Source organism: Pleurodeles waltl, chromosome 1_2 (genome assembly GCF_031143425.1).
Source record: "Pleurodeles waltl isolate 20211129_DDA chromosome 1_2, aPleWal1.hap1.20221129, whole genome shotgun sequence".
Classification (NCBI taxonomy): Eukaryota; Metazoa; Chordata; class Amphibia; order Caudata; family Salamandridae; genus Pleurodeles; species Pleurodeles waltl.
In genome coordinates this window covers 345,384,243-345,401,333 of record NC_090437.1, presented here as the reverse complement: position 1 = coordinate 345,401,333, position 17,091 = coordinate 345,384,243, and the positions used below count along the sequence as shown (strand labels likewise).

Here is a 17,091-nt window from a genome sequence, read left to right as displayed (position 1 = left end):
AAAGTGGCAACATCATTTCCAACTAAATGCCAAGGATTCACATTTGAGTTTACAAAAGACAGATCTCAAAGTTCCACTGAAATGAATTTGCTTCACTTTAAAAGACAGACTCAGTACAAAACAAGTGCGATATCTCCTCCCATCTTTACATTCGATGGTGATAGTCCTCTCATTGGTGGGATAATGTTCACGGAAAGGAGGCTTAAAATGGAAAAAGAAAACAGTAATTTTGAAGCCTAAACGTTTAAAAACCAGAACGTCGCCCAGGTCGTGCATTATGTTTTTAGCTTGTCATCGGGTACATAACTGCACGTAAAATGTTGCATAATTATAACCTTCCAAGAGACAGTGAGACATACTATTATGATAGAAAACCACACTGCTCTAAAAGCTGGCATTCTGGCCACAGTGACATGAACTTCAGAACCCTTGTACTATCTTTTGACAGGTAACATGAACAGATCAACACAGTACGCGCTATATGGCGATCTGCAAATAAATACTTTGAAATCATTTAAAAACACATACATACTGTCTATCTTGGTGTCGGTTTTTTTCAGTCTATGGAGAAGTTGCTTTGTGAGGTGGATGTTTTTGCACCAGAGTCTGTAAACTGATGGCCGTTTCCTTACTTTTCACATCATTTGCATATGATACGATTTCTCCCAAACAACCAGAATTCAATAACATTATCATTCTTGGTTCACAATTAAGCAACGTGGTAAATCTCAAAACGCGGTACAAAACCCGGGACTTTTCCTTACCTTTCCTGCCTCTAAGATCATCAGCGGAATCCCCCACTGTGCAGTTGAGATCTGACCTTCGAACCCAGAACTCTTCTGTCCAAAACCCTTTTGAAGCTGGAATTTAGAGAAAAAAAATAAAATTGGGAGCAAAACTATCATATGTATTAAAACACATCTGACATTACATTCAGGATGTAGGATTACGAGGCACAGCCCCCCCGTCACCAAAACTGGACCGTAACACAAATATTCGAAAAGGGATACGTATTGTGTAGTACAGTACTCATGGACTGCAAATTGTTTGGTGTATTTTGGTTATGAAAAATGTACTATATTGCATGCCTGTATACTGCCGAGAGATACATGCTTTCAGGCCTCTGTCTTCCTTTTCAGTTCATGCTTTTGTGCGCCATCTAGGTTTGATGCTTATTTAAAGGACAAGCTAGAGAGAAAGTCATAGGGTGCGCAGGACTCCATGATGGCCTGTTTTTGCCAGGTTGCACATGATTTTGAACTTTAAAAGTATTTTGAAGTTTTATCCACGGTTGCTATCCTTTCTGTGTCTCTAGGGCGAGGCCCATTTTACTGACTTGGTTTGGCTGGTGGCATCACAGATCTAAACGCTCCCCACTCTGCCCAGTTGACTGTTACTGCAGAATTCTGAGTGACACTCCAGAAACAGAAGAGACGTTTTCAACTGTGAGGCCACAAGAACACATTCACCACCATATATGCATTTTTTGAAAGATGAAAAAGGAAGAGTAAACTTCAAAATGCATTCTACTCAAAGTTCAAAATCAAGTCAACGTTCCTATTAATAGGCATCTATATTACCCCGATCGCAAAACAAAATATTATATAAAAATTTGACACATACATGTTGTGTTCTTAATTTACAATACACATTCGTTTTCCCCCCAATTATATGTCTATACAGAACACAGATTTTGCTTGCCTAGTTTGCCAGGGGCATTGGAATGTCCCGAACGCTGCACACCTTCCAGTGTCCATGTGTAAGAAATGTGTTTTAAATAGAAAGCAACAGGGCGGGGTGGGTGTTTCTAACATACAAGGAGTGCCCTCATAGATGCGCATGTCCCAGTCCTGCTCTCTCCAAAACCTCCCCCGAACAGAGAGTCAAGGTGTACCACTGCACACATGGGAAGATGCGCAGCTCTCTTCATCCATCAGGGTATGAAGAACAAAACCAACCTTACCAATCAAAAGATATCGATCAAAACCCCTTCCTCATGCAGGTCAACCTGAAATGAACTTAAAGGCAGGTTCAGACTCACTCTTGACCCCATGCAGGCTACTTGTGGTTTCTCCTTAACCGTTACTCACTTTCAGTAACCTCTTGAAAGCTATCACCTCCAACCAAGGGTGTCGCAGTTCAAAATTGATGATGAGTGCATCATCGTAATGAGCTTCTTATCCTTCTCGCAACAACAACACTGCTCTGTCCCAGCTTTTTTTAGCCTTACATCAAGCCTGCAGTCTTTACCACTGATTGTTTTCAAAACCGTTTCATCCAGTTATCACGCAACAGTGTAAATTTATTTTTCAAACACAAAAAGTAAGGCGTGCCATTGATGCTACTGAACATTCATTGATGGTCACCAGAGGTTAATGTGAAAAAGGATGAGTGCCGGTCTCCACAGATCTGCTCAGAAGCACTCGGCCGCGCTATTAAATGACAGTGCGCAGAATACCAAGGCTGCGTGTTATAGAATCCACCCCAAAGCTCTTGAATCCACTACCAGAAACTCCTTGCCCCTTTACCTCACTCTTGTGGGCTCCTATTTTCTTCCTTTGTGACTTTTTTCGTCTTTCTTTTCCTCATTCTTTCCCCATTGTGAGTTTTCCCGCTCTTGCTTTCGGGAAGTGTCTAAAGAGGAAAAATAAGTGCAGTTCCCCAACAATGCGTGTCAATGGTTCACACTGAGCACTGCTGGTCCCCACATCTCAGCATGAGGCCAAACTAAAGCATTGATGGTGTTTTTAAACATATAAAGGAAAATCATGTCCCCTTCATTCAGAGCCATTACGTTCTCCAGAACTATCAAACATATAAAGATTAGCCTGCCTGACTGGGTAGATTTGAAAGACTCAAAATAGAGCAATGTAATATTTTGTTCATTTTAAGAAAAATGAACAGATGTGCTGTGGATTTAAATGACTCCTCTGGCTGCCAGTCGAGAGACAGATAAACGTTTAGTTGCTTTACTTCACTCACAAGGCAGTCTGAAGTGAGGTGCATTCGATCAGCAAACCCTGTTCCCAAAATATTTATTCACCAGTCAAAGCGCCCTCATCAGTGTCCTCCCAGTTGTTCTCAACTCTGGGAGACCAGGGGGTCTGGGTAACCTGCCTTCGGAATACCCTTCCTATCTCCCAAGCAAGGAGGGTTATCATCTGATGATTTAGAGTTTAGAGGTGTAGGAGTACAGCCATACCTTGACAGTGCTGCAGCCTCACTATAGTCTCAGTTCCCCCCTCTCATTTAGAATTAGAGGAATCACAGGGCTCCTGATGGCAGACCTTCAGCCACGTCTGCCCACCGCTGGCAGGCCGGCCTACTGTCGCAGTTGCCCCAACCTATTTCACTAATTTAATCGCTAGCCATTTCCAAACTCATCCACACTGGAATTTTGTTTATATTTTATTTTATGCGCACATCAATAGCCATCATTCTACTTCCTTTGTACTTTCTGGTCTTATTACTATGCTATGTCTGCCATGAGGCACCCATCTCCTAATCAAAATGAAATTCGATTTATGGTTGCCGCCTTTGAAGTATTTATGATCATAGGAGTTATGTGAGCATTCTGGTCTTTTAATGCTGCTCTCAAACAAAGACAACCTCCCGTTAGTTTGGTGAGCCATAAACCCAAAATCCACACCAAATGAGCCTTTAATAAATCTGAATTGTGGTCGGAGGTGTTGTCCGACTGTTGACTTTCATCATTTCAAGCATCGTTGTGTTACTCACATCTTTAATCATGCTATTTTAATTTTGACTGTCTTTTACCATCTGGGCACTGCAGTTGACACCCATGCATTTTTTAAATTTAAATCTTTCTTATTCCCTTCAATATACTTTCCATACTCTTAGATTGCTTTGTCTTCATCACAGCCCCCCAACGACACTAGAGAGAAGGCTTGTGAGACAACAACCCACAGCAATAGGACCTTATCTGCTTGGTACCTTTAAAAAAGCTTCTATTCTTTTAGCGTGGGTTCTATCTCAGTAAAATCTGGGACGTTGTGACAGGTGGCGTCCAGTCCTTCCAAACGCGTCTTTTAAGAGGTAAAAAACATCTCAACCTCATTTAGGGAGTGACATGTGGATGAATGCCTCCACCAGAATATTTTCAAAGGGTGTTTTAAACTACAGAGAGGAGGGGCTATACCTATATAAATAGTTCAGCTATGACACCCAGATAAGGGCCTCAGTACTGAAAAATAAATGTATTTTTTATTAGGCTTTTGCCCTATGGGAATCTGCATTTACAGGCATGATGATACATGCACCATATTTGCAGTAGCCGCCTATCTCTTGTTAAGCTCAGATTGACCATTTATTTAAAGCATGTCACAAAAAACGACACAGAAATGCACTTTGGGTAGAAACGCTGCAGGTGGTGGAAAAGTATGGGAAACAAGCAGAAATATTTGGAATTTGCTGTGCGAAAAGGTAAAATCACAATTAACGACAGTGAAAATTCATATAAATATTTATGAGACCAAACTCAGAAACTGACAAACTGTCCCTGCTGTGTTAACTTTCAACATTGTTCCGTGTCTAAGACCGAAAGTTGGCTTGAAACGCAGCGCCCCTCTCAAGTACCCCATTTCCCGCTAACACTTCCAAGTCCTGATGTCTAAGTCTCAGTTTCGCTCATACAACTAACTTCCCCCTTGCAGACATGTCTCTCAGCAGCAATTCTAGTGATTCTGCATCTTAACACACCTTCAGAAGTGCATTCTTGCACTGCTTACAGTTCATGCATGCTTGCTGCGTCCAAGTACACAGGATAGATTTCACTTGGTAGCCAGTGACTAGTGAGTTTATTAGACAACTTCTCTACTAAGATTTGCTATGCAGGTGGCCAAAGTTCAACAGAGCTTTGCCACTTTAAAATTAAAATTACAGCGCAGTCAGGGATTACACTGAAGCTGCCATCTTGGCTCTGCATCTTTGACCTCGGTCATTCATTCTTCTTTTCTAATGTTTCGATAGACTTTTTCTATGCTAGGAAATTCATATAAAGGCAGAAAATGAGCTGGGAATTTCAAAGATGTGCAGACTCAATGGGAAATTAGCAAAACATTCATTTGTGTTGTGCCATTTTATAGGTAAACAGGTCACAAGTTGCTAAACAATAAATCTGTGCCATGACTATATTTTGAATTTGGAGAGGTAAACGACAAGGAATAGATACAATTTGAAGACTTTTTCCTAAACAATAATGTCCGGTTGTCTCATATCTTACTATCTTGACGTCCAATCATGACAAATTTACCTTCTAAATGAAAAATTGTTTTGATATCTGCCAGTTTTGGAGATTAATGGGAAGAAAAATAGGCTGCCTCTTCCATCTTAAGTACCGAACACTAAACTTACTGCATGACCATGAATGACATTTGTGTTACGTTTAATCAGGGTCATGGGTGGAGCATCAGTTGGGTGTCTGAGGGTGGGACACCCCCAAAATAAATGTCCCTTTGTTGGGTCTGCTATGTCCGTGTTGGTTTTTCTCGTTTTACTAACGCACAGTTTTAACTTGTTGATTTTCTTGGATCAGGTTTTAGAGATAGATAATCACTGACTTACAACAAAAGTAGAAACCTGCCCCTCTAGAAACACTCCTAAACATTTTGGGAATTCACAAACAGTCTCAGATTTCCAGGCATGCTACTGGCAAACCCATGTGTCATTTTATTGTGTGGTAGATTTGGATTTTACTATTTCCAAAATTCCGATTGTACAAACAGTACATTCCGTAATTGGGAATGTTACTTTGCAGGTGTACTTTTTTACTCCACAATGAAAATATTTTTCTCTATAGAAAAACCATTTCCACTGCACCTCACAAATATTTGGGGTGTGTCGTTGCCCTTCCCACTCTGGAAGGAAATTTACTTCAACACTTTGCTGAAGGAAATCTCTGACAATTTCCACAGCGCAAAAGGATGGGACAGAGGTTTGAGAATGCCCACAACCATTCATACGCACTCAATGAAGGTCTTGGTTGATCCTCCCACTCTTTTCACAGCTGTCAGAACAACTTTCAAAGGACAATGGTGCAAGCAGGAGCTACTGGGCCCAACCTTGGGGGTTGAGGCCTTTTCCTCCCAATGACCTGAGGCTTGACTTACTAGGAATCCAGAGCAAATGGCCAAGTACTCCTTCAGCACTTGACTGTCAGTGGAAGCCTAGGTTGAGCAGTTTAAGGCTTCTGAAGGGGGAGGAGGATACAGGGAAGCTGATCACAGGCTAACAACTCAAAGTGTTCAGTAGCAGCAATAAGTGATTTTCCAGTCACATACTGGCTTTTATGAAAAAAGTAAAATGAAGCATACACAAAATAAACAGTCCCTGAAAGCAGCGCTCTAGTGTTTGCTAGGCAGGTCCCTGAGGCGAACTTCCCTCTCACTAATGGCAGTGGTTATTTCCTATTCACAATAGGTGAAATTCAGGTTAAGCCCCACTAGCTTCAACTAATCAAGTATTCCAGTGCCCAAAGTGCTATGTGGCAGAACAAGTTCTCCCTGGGCATTCTAGCCCTACGATCAGTCTTAGCCAATGCTGTAGGGGGTGCATGATTGAAGTCTCTGCAAGCCTTTCCCTCACGGTGTTGCAGAGAGCTTTAGTAAATGCTGTTGGTGAGTAGCACTCATGGATCCACAGATCAGTAAGTTTCTCTGATCTTTCCCACAGGTGGGAGGGATTGAATGATCCAGTCCCAGTCCTCATTTGGGGGCTAGGGCCCGCACGAGTCACCACTGTGTCCTCTTCTTTTGATGACGGCTGGAACCAGGCCACAGTCCTTGTCCCTTTCTGTGGCCCCCTAGCATGCGGGGTCACAGACTTCATAACACACACAGGCTACAGCACAATCTGCATGGCAATACTCTTTACAGTGGCCCCTTCTGGCATACGGGTGTTGCCGATTTCACTCTGCACCCAGACAACAGCTCGATCAGCACAGCAGTAACTTTCTCTCCACAGTGGGACCCTTTAGCATACAGTGTCACCAACTTTACTCCACACACTGGCTACAGCCCGATCTGCATGGCATTACTTTTTACGGTAGTCCCCTTACGGGGTTGCTGAGTTCACTCTGCATACAGGCTGCAGCTAGATTGGCACAGCAATAATCTTTACAACAAATCCTCTGTGCGGGGTCATCAACTTCACTCTGCACATGGGCCACCACACCCGATTGGCACAGCAGCAATACCAACCATGGCTAACTTCATGATAGCCCTCTCTGGCATATGGGTCACCAACTTTAACCTACACATGGGCGACAACCCAATCAGTGCAGCAGCTGTCTCCTCACATGTTGCTACAGGGATCCACTTTCCATGATCCTTCACTGGACTTCGCTCCATTTATAGTTCTCCTCTTCCTCACAGGGCACACTGGTCTTGGCAAGCAATCAGGCACTGGTACACGAGGGGCAGGTGGTCTTTGATTTCCCTGGGTGATATCCCCTCACTCAGCAGGAAGAATAGCAGGCCTTAGCCCTAGCCCTAGTCACAGCCAGATGTCTTGCAGAACTTCTCCTCTTCACACTGTCCAACTGGCAGCTTGAGAGTTGACTTTTTTTGGGGGCCTCAAGATAGCCACCTTTTAGTCCACTTCAAGACACTCAGGGCCTGATTAAGACCTTGGCAGAGGTGATTACTCCATCCCAAATGTGACAGATATCCTGCCCACTGTATTACAAGTTCCATTATATCCTATGAAACTTGTAACACGGTGGGCAGGATATCCGTCAAATATGGGATGGAGTAATCCCCTCCGCCAAAGTCGTAATCAGGCCCTTAATGTGATTAAGGGTCTGAGCCTTTGAAGTTTGTTTTGCAGGTCTTGCCCTTCGCCATGAAAACAGTCTGTCACAGCAGAAGCAAGTCCAAATCTTATAACCCCACAACATAGGCCATGTAAGTGGCTAGAGGTTCACACCTGCATGTCAGCCACAATGATATGTTCATCAAAATGTGACCACAGGGCAGTAGCCTTTCCCCACTATCAGTGTGGTGTTTTGGGTAGCCCTACTAGTCAAACAAAACCACAATCCATGAGACAGGCCAAATTTCAGGGCACACATCCATTATCCATGTTCACCATGACAACACAATCATCATCAGGGACACAGACATCGTTGCAGGAAACTCTGGGCAGGGGTTCACGTCCATCACTATGTGAGAGATCTTTCCTTCCTAACAGCGGGGTTTACTATAGAATAATTGTACAAAGATGTGACACACAAATATACAGTAGTAGTTGCTAGGTATCCTTAGGTGGATACTTGACAGACCAACATTTTTGGTCATAAATTTGGCGAAAAGGTCTCATGACCTCAATATATTACGGCATGGAGGAGCACAATGTAAATATGTCCATGGATCTCTTTTTTGTTTTTGGGAGGTGGAGTGTGACATGGGACAACAGGTCAAAAGAACACAATAGCCCTCTAAGTATTTTAATGCTTAATATTGCAGAGCTAGACTGGAAGCTGAAAACAGCTCTGGTAAACATGTTATCGCTAGTACCGTACCGGCTGACCAAGCATAGATAGACAGTCACTATGTTCCACGAAAGTTTGGGTTACCTCACCAACAAACTCTGTAACAGATTTGGGGTTTAATAATTCATTTGATAGCTCAATTTCCTAAAAAGATTTATAGGATGAAAATTGTCCTATTAAAAAACATAGAAAGCTGCACCAACAGGTTTCTGACTTCTCATGGTTGTTGTACCCCTTGGTCAATTCCCCACCACCTTGCCATCCACTGTTCTTTTTAGTTGGGAACTTTGAGATTAGCACTTCTGAATCTCACTGACTAAGCCATGTGCAGGAGTTTAATATTTGATTTGAAGAATTACTTCAGAGTATGTGCAGCTGATGGGTCAGCTTTTTAAACACATCTATTGTACTCGCTGGTGAATTCCCTAGGGTTCCATTTCATGAGTAGATTATGTGTACTCAAGAGGAAATAATTAGTGACACTGATTTAGATTTTCATCTGTTGTGAATTTGTCGAATCCTGATTATCCTCATGCAAAACATGCCACAGACTCGACGTTTCCTGTGATTTTATACTAGGGCCTCAATTACAAAATATCAATTTCCTTTAACCAGGAACTTGCTGAACTGTTAAACAAAAACACTGATGAACTCGAAACACTGCACTGAAGCCTACCACGACAGAAAGAGAAAAGATTTTTTTGTATCCACCAGCTCAAAAACATTAACATAAAACATACATCAGGAAGAAGTCTTATAGTTGGCTGTGCCTCAGCAGGAAACAATATTTTACACATGGAGAGATGCCAGACTTTTGCATATGTGTAAACGTACCCGTTGAATAGTTGTGCTCAAGGAAATGTTTTTAACCCATTCACTGCCAGGCTTTTCACCCCTCAGGTGCCAGGCCTTTTTTTGGCTATTTGGGTTGTTTGCGCTTAAGCCCTCATAACTGTTTGTCCACATAAGCTACCCACGCCAAATTTGCGTCCTTTTTTCCCCAATATACTAGGGATTCTAAGGGTACCCAGAGTTTGTTGGTTCCCCTGGAGGAGACCACGAAATTAGCCAAAATACAGCAGAAATTTCATTTAAATAAAAATATGAAAAAAGGGCTGCAGAAGAAGTCTTGTGTTTTTTCCCCCGAAAATGGCATCAACAAAGGGTTTGCAGTGCTAAAATCACCATCTTCCCAGCTTTCAGGAACATGCAGACTTGAATCAGAAAAATACATTTTTCAACGCAGTTTTGGCATTTTACTGGGACATACCCCTTTTTTACTATATTTTGTGCTTTTAGCCTCCTTCCAGTTAGCGACAGAAATGGGTATGAAACCAATGCTGGATCCCAGAAAGCTGAACTTTCCTGAAAAGTAGACAATATTCTGAATTCAGCAAGGATTCATTTGTGTAGATCCTACAAGGTTTTCCTACAGAAAATAACAGCTAAAATAAAAACAAAAGAAATTGAGGTGAAAAAAACCCAGCCATTTTTCTTCACGTTTTACTCTGTAAGTTTTCCTGCAGTGTCAGATTTTTGAAAGCAATATACTGTCACATCTCCTGGACTCTTCTGGTTGTGGGGATATATAGGGCTTGTAGGTTCATCAAGAACCCAAGGTACCAGAGCCAATAAATGAGCTGCAATGGGTTTTCTTCTATACCAGGTATAAAGCAATTCATTTGCTGAAATATAAAGAGTAAAACATAGCTATCAAGAAAACTTTTGTATTTCCAAAATGGGCACAAGATAAAGTGTTGAGAAGCAGTGGTTATTTGCACATCTCTGAATTCTGGGGTCCTCATATTAGCATATGAATTACAGTGCATTTCTCAAATAGACATTTTTTACACACTCTCTTACATTTGGAAGGAAAAAATGTAGAGAAAGACAAGGGGCAATAACACTTGTTCTTCTGTTCTGTGTTCCCCCAAGCCTCCTGATAAAAATGGTACCTCACTTGTGTGGGTAGGCCTAGTGCCTGCGACAGGAAACGCAACATGGACACATCACATTTTTTACACTGAAATCTGATGTGTTTTTTGCAAAAGCGCCTAGTTGTGGATTTTGGCCTCTAGCTCAGCCAGCACCTAGTGAAACCTACCAAACCTGTGTATTTTTTTAAACTAGACACCTGGGGGAGTTCAAGATGGGGTTACTTGTGGTGCTCTCACCAGGTTCTGTTACCCAGAATCCTTTGCAAACCTCAACATTTGGTGACAAAGTTCTGGAATCTGAGAGGAGCCACACATTTCCTTCCACCCAGCATTCCCCCAAGTCTCCCGATAAAAATGGTACCTCACTTGTGTGAGTATGCCTAGTGCCCGTGAAAGTAAATGCCCCACAACACTATCTGGACACATCAAAATGATCAAATACAAAACTACCTGTTTTTGCAAGGGGGTGGGGGGAGCCTGCGTTTTTGGTCCTGGGATCAGCAGCCATATAGAGAAACATACTAAACCCAAACATTTCTGAAAACTAGACACCCGAGGGAGTCCAGGGAGGTGTGACTTGCGTGGATCCCCCAGTGTTTTCTTACACAGAATCTTCAGAAAACCTCAAATTTAGCTTAAAAAAACAAAACAAATTTTTCTTACATTTCTGTGTGGGATCACCGCACCAGGACACATTCCCTACCACCCAACTTTCCCCTCAGTCTCCTGGTAAAAATGATACCTCACTTGTTTAGGTGGGCCAAGTGCCTGTGACAGATAAGAGCCAAAAACATGTCAAAATTGAGGGGGTACCAAAGCGGGTCCAAAAGGGCAGTTTGGCAAAAAACATTTTTAGGCTGACAAATGGGGCAGAATTATTATTTGTACAGATGCGACAATGCTGGGTGGTAGGAATTTTGTGGATTTCTGCAGATTATGGAAGGTTCCATCACAAAAATGTGGGAAAATGTGTGATTTCTAGCAAAGTTGGAGGTTTGCAGGGTATTGTAGATAAGAAAATGGTGCGGGTGCATGTGAGGTACACCACCCTGGGCTCACCCAGATGTTTCGTTTTCAGATGTGCCTAGGTCCTGTGGAATTTTCTGCATGGCAGGCTCCCAAAGTCCAAAAAGTGCAGCCCTCATCATTCCAAGTGGGATGATGTTGAGAGCTAGACAAGCTTTCATGGCCCAAATGTAAAACCAAAACCCAAAATAATCAAATATCCTGTTGCTTGTCGTAGGATAACATGTTTTAGTGCGCAGGGGAGAGCTGAAAGACTGTTACCCCCTTCAGCTGTGGTGGGGGTATAACAATGCCCATACTGGTTGGTAGCCATTACCCCACTGTTTCTTTAAAATTCCCTGGCATCTAGTAGGCTTTCTGCCCCCTCAACCCCCACATAATGGATCGGTGGTAATGGCCCCATCTGCCCACTGGTGGGCAGAACAACTTTGGCCTCATTTATTTGGGGTGGGGGTATGACCATACCTCCACCCTATTCTTTTTTTTTTTTTTTAATATTCCCTGGTGGGTTTTTTGCCCTGTTGGGAGCATATGGGCCTTACAAAAATAGGCCGATCTGCCCCCAACGGGAGCTAATATGGACAACAATAATGTGCCCCCATGGGGAGCAAACCTTGCCCAAGGGGCTGCACCCCCTAATAGAAATAGGCCTATCTGCCCCCAGGGGGGCAGAAATAGCCTAAAACAAACCCCCCCCCCCAGGGGAGCGACCCTTGCGTGAAATTGGTGCATTTACTTATAAGGAAATAAAAAAAAAATCCCTAGTGTCTAGTTGACATTTCTGCTGCCCGATCGCATTGCGATCGGGTAGCAGAAATGCTGAGGGAGGCACAAAAGGAAAGTCCTTTCCGTTCATGCCTTTCTCACCCCCTCCACGTGATCGGAGTAGAAATGCTTTTGCATTTCTTCTCTGATCTGTGGTGGAAGCTGAGCTTCCAGCGCAGAGGGGGCAGCCTCTGATGAGGTCACCGCACAATGACGTCATCAGACACTATGGGGGGGTCAAGGCGGGGGGGTGGAAGGGAAAGCCATTCCCCTTCCATCCCTACCAAGGGAAGGGCCCATAGCAGGACAAGCTCGTCTCGTCCTCGGCACACGGTGACAGTGGCCGAGGGAGAGACCAGCTCATCTAGTGCACCAGAGGGGTTAAAAGTGAATAATTTAGAATTTACAAATGTTTTCCAGGGCACCATAGAGAATTCTAAAAAAAAAAATGGATATTCAATCAAAATGTAGGAGGAAGCCCATGTTAATAGTTAATTCAATGTTCTTTTCTATTTTTGCTTTAGGTTTCAACATTAAGGTGCAAAAGAGCACAATTTTACTGCAATAAGAAAGGAACTTGTTTTTTCGCTGCCCTACTAAAGCTGTTTTCGAAAGTGGTTTTAAAAAAAAGCATGTTTATCAGATGTTCATGCCCTCCACTATATTGCGGAGGACATACAGGTCTCACTCACAACATTTGGCAAGAAAATCCTTCAGGTGAAAGTATTAGGCAGATAAAGATTCTTTTTGAGAAATAATGATGGGCCACGAGAGAAGAGCTTCCTTTTGCATTCCAACATTAATATTTTTCATTGATGCACAGTCCGTTGACATCACACTGATTAAAAGTGTAACCAGTCAGCACCATTAGCAAACACTGGCTTCAGTTTGATCGGTGCGTGGGGCATAACTGTCATTAAGCACTGACTGAAGTAGGAGAAGTACGGATGGAAAGGGGACGATGTCCCTTTTCCAGAGAAACTCTCCCTTGTGCATCCATGCTTGAGTTTTGCTCAGAACCATGATGTGCAAGCAGAGATCCACCTAATAAGATACCAGGGAGGAGGGGAACGCCCCAAGCATGGGTAAGTGCTCCCCCTAAAATGAAAATATGGAAAAGTATTTTTGCCCCCTGGTGCTTACCCCCATGCATCCTCTCAGACTCCCTGGGAGAGTGTAGGGGCATAACAATTACTAAAAACCAGGGAAATAAAAACAAGCACTTGCAGAGTCAATAGGTTTTATGTTTTTTTTTAATCTAACTCGATTACAAAATATTATGGAAATATTATAATAATGTTTGTTTTAAATTTGATAAACCATTAATAGTTGTTTATGATGTATATTAATTCAACATACATCACAACATAAACAACTATTAACGCTTTATCAAATTTAAAACGGATATTAATATAAAGTTCTTTATATATTCATAATCCAGTTAGATAGAAAATAGAGGAAAGAAGACAGATAAGACAGCAGCGAGAAAGAAGAAGGGCAGAAAAGAAGGAAGACGGCATGCGGCAACAAAGAAAGAAGAGGGCAACGAAGAAAGAAGACATAGAAGATGGCAGTGATGAAGCAGAAAATTAAGGTTTTGATTTATTAACGCTTAAACGTAGTGCTGAAATAATCATGTGTGACTTTAACCGAACTAATAAAGATTGTACGGGGACAAAATGTGCCCTCAGAGTAGTTTGCCAACATTTATAAGCGTGCTTTATATAACGTGATGTATTAGAATTGCACTAATCCGACATAATCATAAACGTGTGCTACGATTTGCTTGTTTGAAATGTTTTAGCTTAGCATGACTTTAGCGGAGGCTTTGGCCTAGTTGCCTGGTCTCACGGTTTAGATGCTCGTATTTTTCCACTGTGCTAATAAACGTGTATTTTTGCTTGAAGCTGTACTTTTCCACAGAAACCGTTCACATGCTTATCTTAAGGTTTCGTGCCAGCCTGGCATATTTTCTCTTTACTTCAAGGTCGATTTGCAGGTGCGGACAATGGAGGCTCTGAAAGTGAGCTAATTGGTAGACAATGTTGCAACTTGCGTACCCATCTCCAAGGATAATGTACAGGGAGTGCAGAATTATTAGGCAAATGAGTATTTTGACCACATCATCCTCTTTATGCATGTTGTCTTACTCCAAGCTGTATAGGCTCGAAAGCCTACTACCAATTAAGCATATTAGGTGATGTGCATCTCTGTAATGAGAAGGGGTGTGGTCTAATGACATCAACACCCTATATCAGGTGTGCATAATTATTAGGCAACTTCCTTTCCTTTGGCAAAATGGGTCAAAAGAAGGACTTGACAGGCTCAGAAAAGTCAAAAATAGTGAGATATCTTGCAGAGGGATGCAGCACTCTTAAAATTGCAAAGCTTCTGAAGCGTGATCATCGAACAATCAAGCGTTTCATTCAAAATAGTCAACAGGGTCGCAAGAAGCGTGTGGAAAAACCAAGGTGCAAAATAACTGCCCATGAACTGAGAAAAGTCAAGCGTGCAGCTGCCATGATGCCACTTGCCACCAGTTTGGCCATATTTCAGAGCTGCAACATCACTGGAGTGCCCAAAAGCACAAGGTGTGCAATACTCAGAGACATGGCCAAGGTAAGAAAGGCTGAAAGACGACCACCACTGAACAAGACACACAAGCTGAAACGTCAAGACTGGGCCAAGAAATATCTCAAGACTGATTTTTCTAAGGTTTTATGGACTGATGAAATGAGAGTGAGTCTTGATGGGCCAGATGGATGGGCCCGTGGCTGGATTGGTAAAGGGCAGAGAGCTCCAGTCCGACTCAGACGCCAGCAAGGTGGAGGTGGAGTACTGGTTTGGGCTGGTATCATCAAAGATGAGCTTGTGGGGCCTTTTCGGGTTGAGGATGGAGTCAAGCTCAACTCCCAGTCCTACTGCCAGTTCCTGGAAGACACCTTCTTCAAGCAGTGGTACAGGAAGAAGTCTGCATCCTTCAAGAAAAACATGATTTTCATGCAGGACAATGCTCCATCACACGCGTCCAAGTACTCCACAGCGTGGCTGGCAAGAAAGGGTATAAAAGAAGGAAATCTAATGACATGGCCTCCTTGTTCACCTGATCTGAACCCCATTGAGAACCTGTGGTCCATCATCAAATGTGAGATTTACAAGGAGGGAAAACAGTACACCTCTCTGAACAGTGTCTGGGAGGCTGTGGTTGCTGCTGCACGCAATGTTGATGGTGAACAGATCAAAACACTGACAGAATCCATGGATGGCAGGCTTTTGAGTGTCCTTGCAAAGAAAGGTGGCTATATTGGTCACTGATTTGTTTTTGTTTTGTTTTTGAATGTCAGAAATGTATATTTGTGAATGTTGAGATGTTATATTGGTTTCACTGGTAATGATAAATAATTGAAATGGGTATATATATTTTTTTGTTAAGTTGCCTAATAATTATGCACAGTGATAGTCACCTGCACACACAGATATCCCCCTAACATAGCTAAAACTAAAAACAAACTAAAAACTACTTCCAAAAATATTCAGTTTTGATATTAATGAGTTTTTTGGGTTCATTGAGAACATGGTTGTTGTTCAATAATAAAATTAATCCTCAAAAATACAACTTGCCTAATAATTCTGCACTCCCTGTATGCTTAAGTAAAAGCTTGAGAACTGTCGTTTTTGATTGGACAATTTGAAGCTAACCTATGAACCCTCCAATGGAGACCCTACTGGATTCGAACTGTTGTCTATAAAACCCAGGTGCATGAGGAGAAATTAGGCCATTATTGGACATCCCGCCATTTTGACTTCGTAGCTATTATGTCCCACTTTGCTGCGGCGCCATTTTGAAAGAGACTTTGATACTTTCTCAAATGAAGAGAAAGAGACTTTGATGATTCTGGCCCTAGAGACTTTAACTTTGATTTGATCCCTTTGCATGAAGTAGTAGTTTTACCTTGCCGCCGTGAGGCAACTGCCCCGTCCACCCCTGCCCCTTTGCCCCGTCCTATGCTGATCGAAAACGGTACCCATGATGACCGAAGAACGGTACCTGTGAGACGAAGACTTCCTTGTATGCTGATCGTAATTGGTAAATATGAAAGGAAATTGTAAAATTGCATTGTGTTTCTTTTAGGTAACCAACTGCTGATTTTGGTAAGATCCCTAGTTAGGAGTTTTCTAAATTAATGTTGCTAAATTGTTTTTGCATGAAGTCCCACATGCCGATGCTAATTTGAGGTTAGACGAGGATTCCATATGTCGCACGATGCAATTTGAGATCTTGTTATGCTGACTAAATGTATGCGATTAGTTCATTACAGATTATCGTATTAGTGATTTGTATTGCTATTATTGAATGCCTTGTGATTCAAATGCTACATAGATTGCATCTGTTTCGTCGTTATGGACAGCTATTAATGTTCATTTACGTTTATCATTTGGTGTTGAGACACATATATATTGTGCTAGCTTTGCTAATATAGGGAAATAAAATTCACTAACTTTGAATAAACTGGTGTGGTTATTCCTGACTGAAAGGTCAGGGTTCGCCGAAATGTATTCTGGATTAATTGTTAAGTGTTATGTCGAACAAGGTATTGCTTATGTTCGTTATTGACTATTGATTTTAATGAAATTGATTGATTAAGAGTACAGAGAGTTCCCACTTAGTCAAAAGATTCATCGGCCTAAAGAGCGTCCGAACACAGGTAAATTATTGCTACGGACCGCTCTATCAGTAGATGGTAGCAGAGGACGGTTACGTCTTTTGGGACCCTGTACTCTTAGAGTACATGGTGTTGAATTAACGGTTACGCATTTTGAGACCCCATTCGAGAAGTTGAATTAGATTTTTCT

The 17,091-nt window shown here is 42.2% G+C and overlaps 1 protein-coding gene across 15 annotated transcripts in view; it reads right to left on the bottom strand.

The window, feature by feature from the left end:
• The window catches only part of BNC2 (basonuclin zinc finger protein 2), a 1,044,043-nt gene that overhangs the window by 909,103 nt on the left and 117,849 nt on the right, over positions 1-17,091 (bottom strand). For all 15 annotated transcript variants that reach the window (XM_069239536.1, XM_069239525.1, XM_069239544.1 and 12 more), the window contains exon 2: positions 765-860. The gene's annotated coding sequence lies outside the window, so the exon portion shown is untranslated. The remainder of the gene's footprint in view (positions 1-764; positions 861-17,091) is intronic.